The 16,772-nt window shown below is 44.1% G+C and overlaps 1 long non-coding RNA gene across 1 annotated transcript in view; it reads right to left on the reverse strand.

The window, feature by feature from the left end:
• The window catches only part of LOC149462140 (uncharacterized), a 52,306-nt gene extending 39,544 nt beyond the window's left edge, over positions 1-12,762 (reverse strand). Inside the window, exons 1-3 of the long non-coding RNA XR_016312712.1 lie at positions 12,700-12,762; positions 8,760-8,782; positions 1,781-1,820 (exon numbers count right to left, since the gene is read on the reverse strand). This is a non-coding gene — a long non-coding RNA (uncharacterized LOC149462140). The remainder of the gene's footprint in view (positions 1-1,780; positions 1,821-8,759; positions 8,783-12,699) is intronic.
• Between the last annotated feature and the right edge of the window lie 4,010 nt (positions 12,763-16,772).

A 16,772-nucleotide genomic window follows, 5' to 3' on the forward strand; every position in this document is an offset into this window, starting at 1 on the left:
TAGAACCCCACACTGCTATTATTTTGAACACGCCCCTTTCAATGAGTGATTCAATGACACAGAATCAGCAGCATGCATGTCATGACTGTTGGGTCTGTTGGATTTCTATTACTCTACTACACCTGATAGTAAATTATTTGCCATGTAGAAATATCATTTCTACCAAAAACAGTGATTGGTCAGGTTAGTGATGTCTGGCTGCTATTATTTTGAACACAAAATCCATCCATCCAAATCTCCATGCTTTATTTAGTTACGAAAACGCATTGAAAAATCCCCTCCTAGAGTTACTAGCCATGGCCATCTTGAGTAAGGGCACATGATTCATGTAGCATTTACTTCCTGGAATCCATCTGCCCTTATTTCAGGCCTGCATGCAGGAGGGTGTGTTTAGCTGAGAAAACCCCTCCTCCAGATGAAAAAAAAAAAAGGCAAATGAAAATATAATATGCTTTCCTTTCTTTTCTACATTATTTACTAATGCTAGCAGCATAGGGAATAAATATAGCTAACGTTGATTGAGGGAGTTCCGCTTTAACAAAGTTTGCTTTGTCTTTCGTTCCAGCAAAGTCCAATCTGCTGTCCAATACAAAGGTCATCAGCGCTCATTATGAACCTTAGTAATCTGACACGCTTTTGATGGAGAATTTAGAGCTTTGAGCTACAGATGCAGCAGGTTGTTGTCGACCTTGTAGAGGAGGTTTACAAAAATGACAAACAACAAACAAAGGGTCTGAGAGGTGGGAGGTAGAAGGGTTGAAGTCTTTGATGATACTTTAGCAGGTCTTTCTTTAATATAGTTTTTTGAACTATGTCAAATTATGTCTAGCTGATACAGTTTACAGTCTGCCAACCAACGTATTGCTGAATAGCATGAAATTACCATTACCGAGAGACTAAACATGATATAAATTGGATGTATAGATTGCTTAGGACATTAAAGATGTAACCAATTGGCCTTGTGTTCATTATGTCCTGGTCTTGAATCATTTTATATTTTCTTACACATTTGTGTAAAGACTTGCTATGCAATTTTATGTACATATATATAATAGGGTGTGTATATATATATATATATATATATATAAATATATAAACATTGTTTTGTCTTTTTGTCTCTGCCTATATGTGCACTTTAGGTCAGAGATGAACTGATTAAAGCCCAACTATAGCAATTTTTTTAAAGAAGTTACGGCAACACTTGTTTTTTTTTCCATTTTGGAAGGAAGGTTTCAACCGAATGATTGAAAGCTGATCACTACAATCAATGTCAGATTTATATGGTTCTTCAACCACTGTAACTGTCACTTTAGCACAACTTCCATGTGGATAGGAAGACTGACTCCTCTCCTGTACTGATGTTCCTGACTCTGATTTCACTGCACACTGTGAGCTTCTCACAATGTGCATTAGGAGCTGCATCAAGTCAGATAGAGCTAATTTCCCATCTGGAGTACATCCAGCATCATCTAGCCTTTTCCTCCTACAGCCTGACTGTCTCTGGCCCACCTCTTTCAATCACTGAATTTTGTTTTGTCAATGTTGAAGGCTCAGCATTACATGTGAACCTTAACGAGGGAGGTCTGCATGCAAAGGTAGCCTATATGGGAATTCCTACTCCATTTTGATATTTACATAACTCTTCCCAATAGCCATAGATTATAGACAGTAGATTTAATGTAAAAATCCGACTTAAAAACTTTGTTTGTAAAAAGAACAAAAGGACCCCTCACATCACCCTGACTATCCACCAACATTGCCCCTTAAAAAAAGCAAGTACCGTCTTCTGAGCTTTTCTTTGTGTCTCCATCTTCAGATGTCTGAAAAAAGAGAATGTGAAAAATGAATGTACATTTCCACCTATTTTTTTTTTCCAAAATAATAAAATTTAGCTTGGTAGTTTTGAAGTTTTTTTTTTCAATTTGCCCATTTATGTTGAATTATTTCTTCATCCATTTCATTATAATGTTCTTTGTATGGATGAAAGAAATGATTTTGTCAAAACTTGATTTCACTTTTGCCAAACTTGATTTCGTAATAGATTTCTCATTTGAACTTTTGGAAAATTGTGCATACACCCCCTAAGGAGTCGCTGGTGTACGTAGTCCTATTCCCCCAGTTAGAGCACTCACAGCCAGGCACACAACATTTTCTTCACTAATGCATTGGCTCAAGGGAACAGTCTAGGGGTTTCTGGAACATAGAACCTGGATGGGGATGAGGGGAGCATTGGAAACCCCAAAACTAAGGAACTGGATAACTTGAGGACTCTAACTATCTTGCTGAACTGTGAAATGTCCCACCGAATCTCTATGCTGATGATGGTGACTAGTACTCCTTCCAGAGAAAAAAGCTACACATAGTCACTAACCTTCCAGCACTGGGGTAATTTACTCAGACAGTCACAGGATCATCGATTGCCTCTACCCAATATCCACCAGGTTCTTTTCATGAGGGAGATGAGGACTCACATCACCATAGATCAGCTGGACTCATTCCCTATAACCTCTTCCTGGCTCTCTCCAGTGAGCTCCTCCAGACCCAACTTGATTGTAGAACTAAGATTGTGAATAGGAACCCCAGTTAAGTCTATCTTCATGATGACTCATGATGACTCCTTCTAGTGTTCTGCCTCAGGGGTAGAGCCCCCTGCCCAAGGGTGTCCTTTAGCAGGACTGGACCCAGGCACTCTCGACACTCGCTGTCTCAGGTCTCAGACTATTCAGACTCTCCATCCACACCTCCCCAGGGATTGGCTGGAGTTCCATATATATTCAGGCTGCCAGCTCTGTTCTCCCTCCTACTATAAATCTAGACTTTTCTAGAATACAGAGGGAAGTAATCAGAGCAGCAGCCTCTTAGACACTGAACAGTCCTAAATAATCAACCCCTGCTCCTTTGAAGAACCAACTAAATTATCTAGCAGCCTGGTCAGCAGTACTAGTTACAGTGCAATGGTGGTTCTAGCAGCCAAGGGACAACCCGGCGGTTATGCTGGAGGCCTACTTTTAGTAACTTAGATTTTGAGGCCTGCGGGCACCTTCTTCACTTACTTGTCTGATGAGAACCACTATCGTGGTGTGGCAACAATCGAGGGCACAGTATCGCCAACCTTCTAGGTTTTCCCCTCTTACTCCCCTTTGGGCCAATCCTACCCCATCTCACCTGGCTATGTGGCCTGATCCTCACCTATGGGCTGCTTGAGGGATCATGAGACTCATACATATCAGCTCTAATGGCAAGCTGCGCAGTTTTGCTCACCTTAGAGCTGAATTTCACTTGCCCAACCGGATGTTTTTCCCCTATCTGCAACTCAGACATGTGGTGCACAAGCAATTTCCAGCTGATGTTACCCTTGAACCTGATCCCTTGGAGCATCTCTTGACCTCCAGGTCAAGGGCAAGCCCCTGTCTTCTATCTATATTTGCCTCTCCGTGGCCCACTGTTTACCAAATGGCAGGCAGATATACAGTTGTGGCCAAAATTATTCAACCCCCACTGAAATTGAGTGTTTTGGCCAGTTTGACATTGCTTTTGATCATTCAGTCATCTTGCTTACATTTACATTAAAGAGGCACTTGTAGGTCAGACAAATATAACATAACAGTTATAATGAAATAACCACAAATGTCTTTTCTGTGCTCACAGCATTATCAGTTTTATTCAACCCCCAAGTGACATTCAATCTTAGTACTTAGTACAGCATCCTTTTACAGTTATAACAGCTTTTAAACGTGAAGCATAGCTTGACACAAGTGTCTTGCAGCGATCTACGGGTATCTTCGCCCATTCTTCATGGGCAAAGGCCTCCAGTTCAGTCACATTCTTAGGCTTGCGCACTGCAACTGCTTTCTTTAAGTCCCACCAGAGGTTCTCAATCGGATTTAAGTCTGGTGACTGCGATGGCCACTCCAAAATGTTCCAGCCTTTCCTCTGCAACCATGCTCTAGTGGACTTGGAGGTATGCTTGGGATCATTGTCCTGTTGAAAGGTCCAACGTCTCCCAAGCCTCAGGTGTGTGACGGACTGCATCACGTTTCCATCCAATATCTCCTGGTACTGAAGAGAATTCATGGTACCTTGCACACGCTGAAGCTTCCCTGTACCTGCAGAAGCAAAACAGCCCCAAAGCATGATTGACCCTCCACCATGCTTCACAGTAGGCAAGGTGTTCTTTTCATCATAGGCCTTGTTCTTCCTCCTCCAAACATAGCGTTGATCCATGGGCCCAAACAGTTCTAATTTTGTTTCATCAGTCCACAGAACACTATCCCACAACTTTTGTGGTTTGTCCACATGGCTTTTGGCATACTGCAGTCGACTCTTCTTATTCTTTGGAGACAGCAAGGGGGTACGCCTGGGAGTTCTGGCACGGAGGCCTTCATTACGCAGTGTGCGTCTTATTGTCTGGGCTGAAACTTCTGTACCCACATCTGACAAATCTTTTCTCAGTTCCTCAGCAGTCACACGGGGACTTCTCTCCACTCTACGCTTCAGGTAGCGCACAGCAGTCGAAGTCAGCATCTTCTTTCTGCCACGACCAGGTAGCGTTTCAACAGTGCCCTTTGCCTTGAATTTGCGAATGATGCTTCCTAAGGTGTCTCTTGGTATGTTTAACATCTTTGCAATCTTCTTATAGCCATTGCCCTTCCTGTGAAGAGAAATCACCTCTTCTCTTGTCTTCCTGGACCATTCTCTTGCCTTCACCATGTTTGTAACCACACCAGTAAATGTCTAGAAGGAGCTGAGTATCACAGTCATTTTAAAGCTGCCTAATTGGTGCTTATTATGCTTGATTGCTGCTCGGTGACATCCACAGGTGTTTTCAATACCTGATGGAAAGCACCTGTATGAACCTCTGTTCTTCAGAGTGGTAGTCTTTAAGGGGTTGAATAATTGTGGCAATGAAGAAACCACATAAGAACCATTTACTACTGTATTACATAAACAATTGATGTCATTTTAGTTGCATTTGGGTAGTTACAACGTCCTTGTAGGATTTGATTCTGAATACAATTCCAAATGTACACTATAGTCCCTAAACCCCTTTACAGCATTGGGGGTTGAATAATTTTGGCCACAACTGTACCTGATTTAACTAAGGAAAACTGGGACGTCTGCACTACTCATTATGTCACCAATATGGTCTCATTCAAAGATAAGTTTATTCAGGTTACATTTCTCCACAGAGCCTACTATACCCCTGTTTGATTGGCTGGTATATACACCTCAGTTAGTCCTCTATGCACCCAATGCCAGCAAGCTGACGGCACCTTCTATCACATGGTCTGGACCTGCCCTAAACTCAGGCAGTTTTGGACGTCAGTCTTGAATATCATTAATTACATTTATGATGTTTCCTTACCTCTACACTCTAAGGTATTACTTTTGGGATTGCTGGATGGAGCAGAACTCGGTCGTTATGTCAAGCTATTTGTATTTTTAGACTCTTTAAGCAAGGAGGGAAATCCTTCTCAAATGGAATTCCCCTGTGCCCCCCTCCCACTGCTGCATCTTGGCGTGCAACTGTTGATATGGTGTTACCCCTGACAAACTCACCTATGCTAGTCGCAGCTGTCCTAGGAAATGTGATTTCTGGGGAGGTGATTATTTAGAATCTGACTTTACTGCCATTCTCCTCCCTTAGTACTTTGATTCCCCCCCTCCGCTTCCCTTACCCCCTTCCTACCTTCCCCCCACATTTCCCTTCTTCTAACTGGCCCCTTCCTCCCCTCCACCTAATTTTCCCCTTCCCCTCATTACTTTCCCTGTTTTTGCTGTGGCTTCTAGGATGGTGACTTGAGCGAATGGTTGTCATTTTTCCTATAGTCTCCGGGTTACTAAGAGACCTTGGTATATGCATATGTGACCCTTGTACTTCCTGTTTTGAATGGCTCATGCTCTTGTGCGTTTACCTTTGCTGTATCCATCAAGTGCACTGTATTGAACGTTTATTTACTTGTTGTTGCTCATTGTCAACCACATATCTGTACTGCATTTTTGTGCTTAATAAACCCTATCTGTTAAAAATGTATCTAGCAACCTACACTAGGTGGGTTCTACACAGCTTAGGTGAAAGTTACTTGAAGAAAAATAAGAAACATTTTGTTTTCTAACAAATTCATATGATGTATATTTGTAGGAAAGCAACCTAGAGTGACAATGCTTCTCCTCCACAGATACCCTGCGATGTATGAGCATTATCATATTATCATTCAAGAATAAGAAGTGTTTTGGGGGGCTATTTTCAAAGCTACTTATTGAACACCAATTGAGGAGGTTGACATTGCTACCACTTACAACTGATGATGAGGGGATTATTAGGCCATCTACACCACTGCTGGGGCTTACTATTAAAGCCAATGATACCAATGCTGAGGCTTATTTTACTCCCACATTACAAACCATATACCGTGAAGCATCGCCCTCTTTGTTGGTCATGCTTCCAGGTGTAAAGTGGCCAGCGCCCTACTTTTGGCAAAATTTTCTACTTGATACCTTTGACATATCCTTTCTAACTATATTATTTATATTATTTAAGCTAGATCAGCTCATGGGGGGAGATCACTGATGGGGGGCTAGTCTCTGATGGGGGTGCTGCTTATGATTGAGTGCGGCTTTGAACGAGTGTGAAGCAGTTAAACACAGCAGTTGAACTAAAGCAGGAGAACGCAAGCAGCAGGAAGACACAACAGCAAGAAACTCTACTGCATGCTGGACAGACTGCAAGCATACACCTTGGGAAACATCTCTTACATGCCTGAGTCACATTCCATGTACCTTTTATACAATACGTCCCCTCTTCTCCTTTCCATATTACTATCCTCTGTTCCCAAATCTCATTTCTTTACCCCTCTGCTCCACCCCAAAACTTGTACATCTCCCCCTCATTGCTATCATCTCCCTACTATTGCTCTTATCACCTCCCCAAAATGCCATGCCTTCCACTCCTCCTTCTCATTGTCCTCTCCTCCGTTCCCCAAATCCATTCACTATATCCCTCTGCCCCTCCCAAACAATTGTATATTGTGTCCTCACTGCTTCCTTCACCCCTCTACGGCACCCACCATCTCCTCCTATTACTCCACTCTCCCACTGACCGAAACACCTCCACTAGTAGTTTCTCACGCTCCTGCACATCCCGCTCCCATGCCACCTTTCTCACCCTTCTCCTCCTCATAACCGCGGGGGACATCTCCCCAAATCCTGGCCCTCCACCACCTCCCTTACCCGCACAACACCCTCCCGCCTCCACGTCCCGCCGCAACCCCCGCAAAACTCCAGGGCACTTTACCATACTAATTCTGACATTTCCTAAAGACCTCAAGACTTGGTCTTCTCCAACTTCCCACACATTGCTATTGGTCTCTAAAGCTGCCCATCACAGTCATGGGCCAATAACAAAGTATATTGGTGGAAGAAGGCAGGCCAGATCCTGATGTCTCTTAGCCAGTCTTTGCATGCACAGGCAAGGCTAAGGTACAGGAACCTCTGAAGAGTTTCTGAAGATGCTTGAATGTTCTGTATGTAAACAATGTATTCATCTAAACCAGCCTTTCTCAACCTTTTCAACACAGAGGAACCCTTGAAATAACTTTCGGGTCTCGGGAAACCCCTGCTAAAAATTTCTATATCTACAACTCATGATACATTAGTGTGATGGTCAGTGGGAAGTATGCTCCTTACACTTTTGGTCATTGGGAAGAATTACCCCCCTACAGATAGCTAAAAAAGATCAATGGTGTCGGTTGGAACTTATTTGAGAGGCAGAAATTGCTCATTGCTTAAGGAACCTGTGACAGACCCAACCAGGGCAGGGGCTTTTGGAGGGAACTAGGGGCTAGCCTTCTACCCACTGATTATGGCCTATGCAGGAGACCGTGGATTTTGTCTGCTTCTCCTTGTCAGAGCATGTTAAAGAGCTCATTCCAGCCTCTGATCCCATGTAGAGAGCTGATCATTTTCTAATGATGGAAAACAATGTGATGAATGCTGAGAGCGAGGCTTAGATTAATTATCTGCATAAAGGCAATAAGGCTTCCCTTCTGGAGTGGCAAACTGGGTTGGAGAAGCTCCTTCACTTGGAACAGAAATATTTATCAACAACCCCCCTCAAGAAATCTATGAAGATAAATTCATTCCACTTTAAGACTGTTGGAACATTTAATTAGTTTTGATGACTTTTCTAGTGGAAAGATTGCAAAGATGGGGGCCAGGCACCTAAAAGACAGCATGCGTAATGTACTTTGTGTATTCAGTGTTGGGGGTGCCAGACTGCCTGGGATGGGCTCCTGGCTGATATGTGTGCCTGGCTGTTGATAAGCTTACTGTTAATTAGATCATTGTTTAATTAGGTTACTTTTAGCTGCTTATTAGATGTACTGTTAGATACACTGATGATATTACTGGTTAAAGTTTGCATTGTTTAGGATCATGTGATCAAGCTCTTATCTGATTCTGTGTGTTATACATTCCGTGTACATTTTCAATAAAGAAGAGTTTCAGTTTGCACCTAAGCTAGTGTTGTGTAGTCCTTGGGTGCAATGCCCAGATATAAGACCTTGGTCCTGTGTCCCAGCGATGAGAAAGCAGTTCTCTGACTGAGGCACTCAAGTGGGGTGCCAGGTGTTCTGTCACAGAACCCCGAGCAACCTCTGGAGGAACCCTGATTGAGAAACTCTGACCTAGACATTGTAGACTCTTTAATATATTAACTGGTGCTATAGGAAATACATTAATTAGTTAAACATTGTACTCACGTTTGAATCATCAACAATTGAACCTGTAAGATGTACAATAGATATAAATTAGCTCTGTCTAGGTTGTAATAACAGTGAGGGTACATACCCCCCCCCCCCCAATTATGGATAATGGCTGCAGATTGTTCTACAAGGGTAGATTGTTTGCATATCTATAAGTACTGCCCAATGTATGATGACATAACTGACGTAGCGCATAGTCTTTCCTATATTTGAACTTACACTAGCCTCTTGTTATAATTCATCTCCTTTGGGTTGTTCAGTAGGGCAGAGACTGGAGTTTATAGTACTGAATGGGAAAGAGGTCAAAAAGCCTTTTTACTAGTTTACTTTAAAATAAAAAAAAGATACAGCAATAATTCAATCTGCCACTATAGCCTAGGGTGGCATTTTTCAGGGGAGGGGGGGCAGCACTGCCCCTTGGAAGAAGGGACACATGCAGCATGGGGACCTGGTGGGTTCCGAGAGATGCTGAGGGTTTCATGATGGTGTGTGCACAGCCTGACTCTCGTTCCTCAGGATGTGCAGAGCTGTGAAGGTGAATGTCTTTCTCTCTCTCTCGTGGTGTATGGGGGGCAGTGGTAGTGGAAGGCTCATGTGGAGGGTAGGGGTGTTCTTGGTCAATGTCATGCTATTTCTTTGGGTGGGGGGGTGCCAATTTTTGTGTTGCCTAGGGCAGCACAAAACCTAAATACACCACTGACTATAGCATTACTGTAGTCATTTTTGGTTTTCTGAGTCCCTTTCTTAACAAATGCTGTATTACCTGTTCTTCCTGTTGTTTTACCACTACCTGTCAAAAAGAATGACAACTTTGTTTGGCAGTGAAATGGCATAGCAGTAATGCCACCCTCTGCAAGGGGTAGCCTTAGATGGTCTTTTAGTTTTTTAAGTGGAGGAAGTGGCATGGGAATTAAAGAGCAGGAGGTCTTGAGAGGATGGAAGAGAAAGGTTTGGGTGGTATTTGGAGAAGCAGTTGATGTAGCTGGAGGTAGAGTTGTGGGAGGCTTTGTAGGTTGCTGTTAGTATTTTTAATTGTATTTGTTTGTGAGCAGAATCCAATGGAAGTATTGGCAGAGAGGGGTACAGTCCAAATAGTTGGTAAAGTGGATGAGTCTGGCAGCAGCATTCATGATGGAGGGGCAGAAAACAAGGTAGACCAACAAGAAGGAAGTTATTATAGTCAAGGTGAGAGATAGCTGGGGAGTTAAAAAATAGCTTTTTGGTGTTCTTGGCTAAGAAGGGGTGTATTTTGGAGATTTCAAGTGGTTGTAAACCTCAGACATGAAATATGAACAAAGCATATCCCTCTATAGTGTGTACTTGTCTCAATCCAGACCACTAAGTGTCATTTATATCTGATGCCTCATCCCTCTGTTATCAATATGAGTCACTTCTGATGTGTTTTCCTGACACCAAGAGAAAAATAGTAACAGGGGAGGGCACAACCTGTGATTGACAGCCTTAACTCTGTTCCTGTGTGTTGTGTGAAACAGGGAGGGGGTGTCCCCTCCCTCCAATCAGCTCTCAAAGCTCTCCTGATTGATGAAACTTCAGCTCCCCTGCTTTTTAGAGCTGAGAGATCCTGTGTAAATTCTGGAGTTTGAACCGTGGTAGAGAAGAGAAGAATGCACATAAACAGGTAAAACTTATATAGGAGAATTTGTTTCATCTCTGTGTATCACCTGAGGCCAGGCACTTCCCTGGGTATATGGAAGGGTTTGAAGCAACTTTAAAGATGTTAAAGTGTTACTAAACACAGGCCCCTGCATTCACTATATCTGGTCTCCCCGGACCCTGCATTCATTATATCTGCTCTCCCCGGACCCTGCATTCACTATATCTGGTCTCCCCGGACCCTGCATTCACTATATCCAGTCTCCCCGGACCCTGCATTCATTATATCTGGTCTCCCCGGACCCTGCATTCATTATATCCGGTCTCCCCAGACCCTGCATTCATTATATCCGGTCTCCCTGGACCCTGCATTCATTATATCCGGTCTCCCCGGACCCTGCATTCACTATATCCGCTCTTCCAGGTCCCTGCATTCACTATATCTGGTCTCCCAGGACCCTGCATTCACTATATCCACTCTTCCAGGTCCCTGCATTCACTATATCTGGTCTCCCCGGACCCTGCATTCACTATATCCGCTCTTCCAAGTCCCTGCATTCACCATATCTGGTCTCCTCGGACCCTGCATTCACTATATCCGCTCTCCCCGGACCCCGCATTCACTATATCCGGTCTCCCTGGACCCTGCATTCACTATATCCGGTCTCCCCGGACCCTGCATTCACTATATCTGCATTCACTATATCTGGTCTCCCCGGACCCTGCATTCATTATATCTGGTCTCCCCGGACCCTGCATTCACTATATCTGGTCTCCCCGGACCCTGCATTCATTATATCTGCTCTCCCCGGACCCTGCATTCACTATATCTGGTCTCCCCGGACCCCGCATTCACTATATCCGCTCTCCCCGGACCCCGCATTCACTATATCCGGTCTCCCGGACCCTGCATTCACTATATCTGGTCTCCCCGGACCCTGCATTCACTATATCTGGTCTCTCCGGACCCTACATTCACTATATCCGGTCTCCCATAGTACACAGAACATGGAAGTGGAATTATTTTAGTAAATATAAACTGCTAAATACCTTTTCTCATCAGCATTCAGAACAGTCTTGTGACTTCTATCAGTTTTCAGCAGAGCACTGGTTAAAGCTTTTAGGAAGAGTTTTCATTCTCCCTTGATTGTCTTATGATGCTGCATAACCCCTGATTCTCTGTCTGGACAGCCCTTATTGGCCCTTTGCTGATCACATGCACCCTCTCATGATACAAAAAAGCTATCTAGTAATACATACCAAACTGAGCATGTGCAGCTTGCCCCCAAGGCTCTGTTCTATCAGCAGATACATTGGGGACAATAGAAGAAGAGGAGGATCAGAGAAGACAGGATCAAACATCCTTTTTACACAATGCTGAGGATTAACCCCTTAGGTTCCACAGGAAGTATAACAAGCATGCTTTACTGCATATACAGATTGATTTTACTGTTGTGGGTTTAGTAACACTTTAAGGAGACAAGATTTGGACAGTGATTGGATGTGAATTTGAAATGAGAGGTCTGAGTCCAGCAATAAAAAAACCTATTGGCTTCTAATGCAGTGTCTTTGGTTTGTGGAATAGTAGGGTGTATATATCAAACTCTCAGGATCTACTAATAACTGTGTAACATTGTATAGCTCCAAGGCTGGTTCTTCTTCTACCAGATTAAGCTTAGAAAACACAGCCTCCAGCCAGGGCTGCTGTTAGAAACCACGGGGCCCCATACAGCCAACCTGAAAGCAGCCCCCCCCCCCCAATTTATTTGTTTGTTTGTTTGTTTTATTCTTCAGTTGTGAATGAACACAGTGAGTGATATGTACTGATTGTGCACTCATGCACTCATTGTGTTCGTTCAGGAAGAGAAGGGGCTGGTAAATGTGACATATTCACAGGACCTTTCCCCCAATCTCTATCCTAAAGGATCCTATTGTGTGCTTCCAGCTGCCAATTGGAAGGAGAGGAGGCAGCACTGTGGTGGTGGGGGCACACAGGGGAGCCTGGGCAGCAGGGGGAAATGTTTTGTGTACAGGGAGGGTGATGGGTGCGAGGGGGCAATTACTGGAAACTACCCCCTGTATAGCTGAAAGCCATCAGGAGGGAGAGGAGAAGAAGCCAGCTTTCAGCTACGGCAGAGAGAGACATACAGGGAATCAGTTCCAGTAATTCCCCCCCCCCAACGTGCCAATCACCCTCCCTGACCACATTCAATTCACCCAGCTGCCAGGGCCCCCCTGCTGGCCTGGAACCCATACAGAAAGACTGTAGAGATCACATGAAGTGAAGTGAAGTGCGCTCCCAGCACACATGTCCGGTACTCACGGAAAGAACCCGGTCTGCTCTTTCGATCGGGACCTTTCTCGATCATGTGACTGCCGTGATGACGTGTCACGATGGTCACATGGTCCCTAAACCCCGCCTCCCGGCTTCTGAAACTCTTAAAGGGCCGGGAGGCGCCAGTGGAAAGGGGCTAAGCACTGCCCTGGCAGCATGAGTTTCACATTTCAGAAAGGGAATAGTCAGAGCAGGATAGACAGGTTTTATAAAGGAAAACTCTGCTTTCTTGGCTCCTGAGTTGAGGGCGGTGGAGTTCTCTGACCACTGTATGCTGTCTGTGACTCTGAACGTCTCGGACACTCCACCCATGGGCAGGGGTGTCTGGAAACTGAATTCATCTCTCCTGGATGATGTAGAGGTAAGACAATCCTTTGAGGGTTTTTTTCAGGCACAGGTTTATATTTTGGACTTTTTCAGCAGTAAGTCAGAGTGGTGGGAGTTTGTGAAACAAAGGGTGATTGGACTTTTCAAGGCCATAAGTAAGAAGAATCAGCTTGGTATGTATATTGCCTACCAACATTTGCAGAGGAAGCTTGATCGTCTTGTCTCGCATGGAGGAGATCCAGGGGAGATCTCTGAAATGAAGCTCCTTCTTAAGAAGTGTCAATATGACCGGCATGCCTCCTTGGTTCTGGAGAGGGATTATGGGAAATATCACTCGCCTGATCCTTACCAGAACTGCAAGCAAGGCATAGCAGTTAAGACGGTCATTGGCCTGAAAGACAGTACAGGTTACCTGGTGAAGTCCAGATCAGGGATCTTGGAGATCTTTGGATCATATTATGCAGTCCTCCTGGGAAGAAAGGACCTTAGCCGGGACAAGATGGAAAGCTTTCTGGATTCAGGATTGGGAAATGGCGCATTGCTTTTGATGAATTTGACAGAACCAGTTTCAGCGGATGAGGTAGTTCATGCCATAGACAAGCTGACTCCCAAAAAATCACCTGGGCCAGATGGATTGACAGCTAAATTTTACAAGTGTTTTAAGTCCATTCTGGCTCCCTTTTTAGCGGAGGTTTTTAACAGCTGTCTAGAAGAGGGTTTGCTACCTCCCTCCATGATGCAATCCGCTGTGTTTCTTCTGTCAAAAGGTAAAGACCCCTCAATGATTGAGAACTGGCGCCCCATCAGTCTTCTCAATGTTGATAGAAAGATCTTGGCAAAGATTCTTTTTTGGCTCTTGTCGTCAGTAGCAGGCGATTTGTTGTCCAGCCATCAGCACTGTTCGATCCAAGGTAGATGTACCTTTTCAGCAGTTTTGGCTATCCGGGAGGCTTTGGAACGATGCAGGGCTGCTGGATGGAGAAAGTACTTGCTGGCATTGGATCAGGCAAAGGCTTTTGATCGAGTGAATCATGAATATCTGTGGTTGCTACTTGGTAGATACGGCCTGCATGGGAGGTTTATAGATTGGCTGAAGACATTATATAGATGGGCTGAGAGCTTCCCACTTGTTAATTGTTTGGTTGGATGGCCTTTTGAAGTTGGCTCTGGTGTGCACCAGGGATGTCCTTTGAGCCCCCTGCTATATGCTTTTACAATCGACCCCTTTGTAAGAAGGCTAGAGGGTGCATCATTGTGCGGGGTGTCTCTGGGCATTGCTGGTGCGCTGCCTTTGAAGGTCGTGGCCTATGCTGATGATGTATCTGTTATTATCTCTGGGACTGAGGAGGCACAAGAGGTGGTCTCTGTGATAGAGCAGTACACGGAGGCTTCTGGCTCTAAAGTGAACCATGAAAAGAGTGAAGTTTTCTGAATGGGTGAGGAGGGTGAAAGCTTTAAACTTCCGGATACCTTTCCAGAGCCCCAGTAGGAAATTAAAGTGTTGGGCACCAAATTTGGCCCTGGTGACTATGGCCATCGAAATTGGGAAAGCAGATTGGTAGATGTCAATGCCAAAGTAGTGAGCTGGAAGAGATGGAAGCTCTCCTTGAGGGAGATGGTTCACTTGATTAAAATTTTACCTGATCCCGATCTTTTTATATGTCAGCTTCATCTGTATCTTGCCGGTATCTCTCTATGAAAGGGTCTACACCTGTTTTTTCCAACTGTTATGGGGAAACAGGCTCAACCTGATCAAATGCAATGTAACTTACCTGTCCAGGCAGGAGTGTGGCCTAGGAATGGTCAACCCAATAGTTTTCTTTTCTTTGCTCTTTTTAAAGTACAATCTTGGTAATATGTTAGCAGAGACCCCGTCGGGATGGGTGGGGATTTTTCAGTCTTGGTTTAAGCCTTTTCTGAGTTGCTGGGAAGATGGTGGGCCAGTGAAAAGTCTGAGAGTCCGACATGGCAAGCTCATAGCTTATGTTGCCCCATGTCTGAAAACACTTCGGCAGTGGCAGGTGACAGTGGAGGATATCACGTCCCTTCCCAGGAAGCTTCTGGAGGAGAGGATTTTGGCTTCTGATTTTAGTGTGTCACCGACCTTAAAGGATTGCCCAGGCTCTGTAACGAGCAAGGGGTTGCATTTAATTAACTTGGAGAGAATCCATTTGAAGTTTAGGGATCAAGCCTGGCTCGCTTTCCATGGAATGCTCTATGTGAGAGGGAACTTGAAGCACCACCCTGTGGATGATTTGGATTGTCCTAGAGTAGAGTGTGTTGGTAAAGTGGAGTCTATGGACCACTTTCTGCTCCAGTGTCCCTTTAACATAGAGGTGTATAGAGGTTCTGGGAATCCCCTTTCTCTATTGCATGAATTATGCAGAGTGGGTGTACGGGGCATTCCGAGCTTGCTGGGACTTTGATTTGGACACACTTTTATTAGTTAGTATATTTGTCCATAACTTCACTTGGAATGCACAGTGTCAGATTACCCTACGGAAGAAGTCCTCCCCGTTGAGGTGGTGGTGCACAATATTCTGGGTGAGGTTGGGAAGATTCAGAGTCTTGAGAAGGGCAGGGAGTCTCGGGCGGTCTGGATAAAGGCAAGGAGGAATATCAGACCTGCCTTTGGTGAACTGTCCATCTCTGGGTGAGAGGCTCTTTTCTTATGCTGTTCTTTTCACTCCTTTAGTTTTTGTTGGCTAAAATCTTTATGAAAAAGGGCTGCATGCATAATGGGTGCTGGTTTGTTTCTTGACCTCGCAGGTTTGATATCTGGTGTAATGATGTGAGTTGTAGTAAGTTGTAGTAATTTATTTCCCCCCAGTAATGACATGTTCATTTCTGAGAGTTTTGCTTTTGTCTGACAGCAGATTTTGCTATATTTATTTTCATTTTTGTGTAAATATATATATAATTACTTATTTTTGTATATTCTGTATATTATTTTATGTTTATTGATTCCAAGAATTTTAATAAAGAAAATCTGGGAAGAATTACCCCCTTACACATAGCTAAAAAGATCAGTGGTGTCAGTGGGAACTTATCTTAGAGGCAGAAATTACTCTTTGCTCAAAAAAACCCTAGTAATCTCTAGGAACCTTGGGTTTCCATGGAACCCTGCTTGAGAAACCCTGCTTTAGACATACTGGGTGTTATTTACTAATGCAGGCCATAGATGGGTCGAAAATCAGCCGATTTTTCGGCCGAAAATAAAATCGGCCGATTTTCGGATCGTTAGTGGGCGATTTGGTCGGCCGTTTTTCGGTATTTTGGCCGGTTTTTTTTTTCGGTAAAGTTGGAACAAAATCGGCCGATTTTGCCGATCGGCCGATTTTCGCGGCAATTAGTGGGCAAATCGGCCGATTTTTTACCGATAAAAAAATCTGCGCATGAGCAGTGACCTGCAAGAGGAAGACAAAAAGAAGAAAAAGAAGAAGAGGAAGAGGATGAAGAAGAAGAAGAGGATGAAGAAGAAGAAGAGGATGAGGATGAGGAAGAAGAAGAGGATGAAGAAGAAGAGGATGAAGAAGAAGAGGATGAAGAAGAAGAAGAGGATGAGGATGAGGATGAAGAAGAAGATGAGGATGATGATGAAGAAGAAGAAGAAGAAGAAGAAGAAGAAGAAGAAGAAGAAGAAGAAGATGAGGATGATGAAGAAGAAGAAGATGAGGATGATGAAGAAGAAGAAGAAGAGGATGAGGATGATGAAGAAGAAGAAGAAGAGGATG

The sequence above is a fragment of the Staurois parvus genome, unplaced genomic scaffold, assembly GCF_062004578.1.
Source record: "Staurois parvus isolate SC_StPar_1 unplaced genomic scaffold, SC_StPar_1.0 ptg000184l, whole genome shotgun sequence".
Lineage (NCBI taxonomy): Eukaryota > Metazoa > Chordata > Amphibia > Anura > Ranidae > Staurois > Staurois parvus.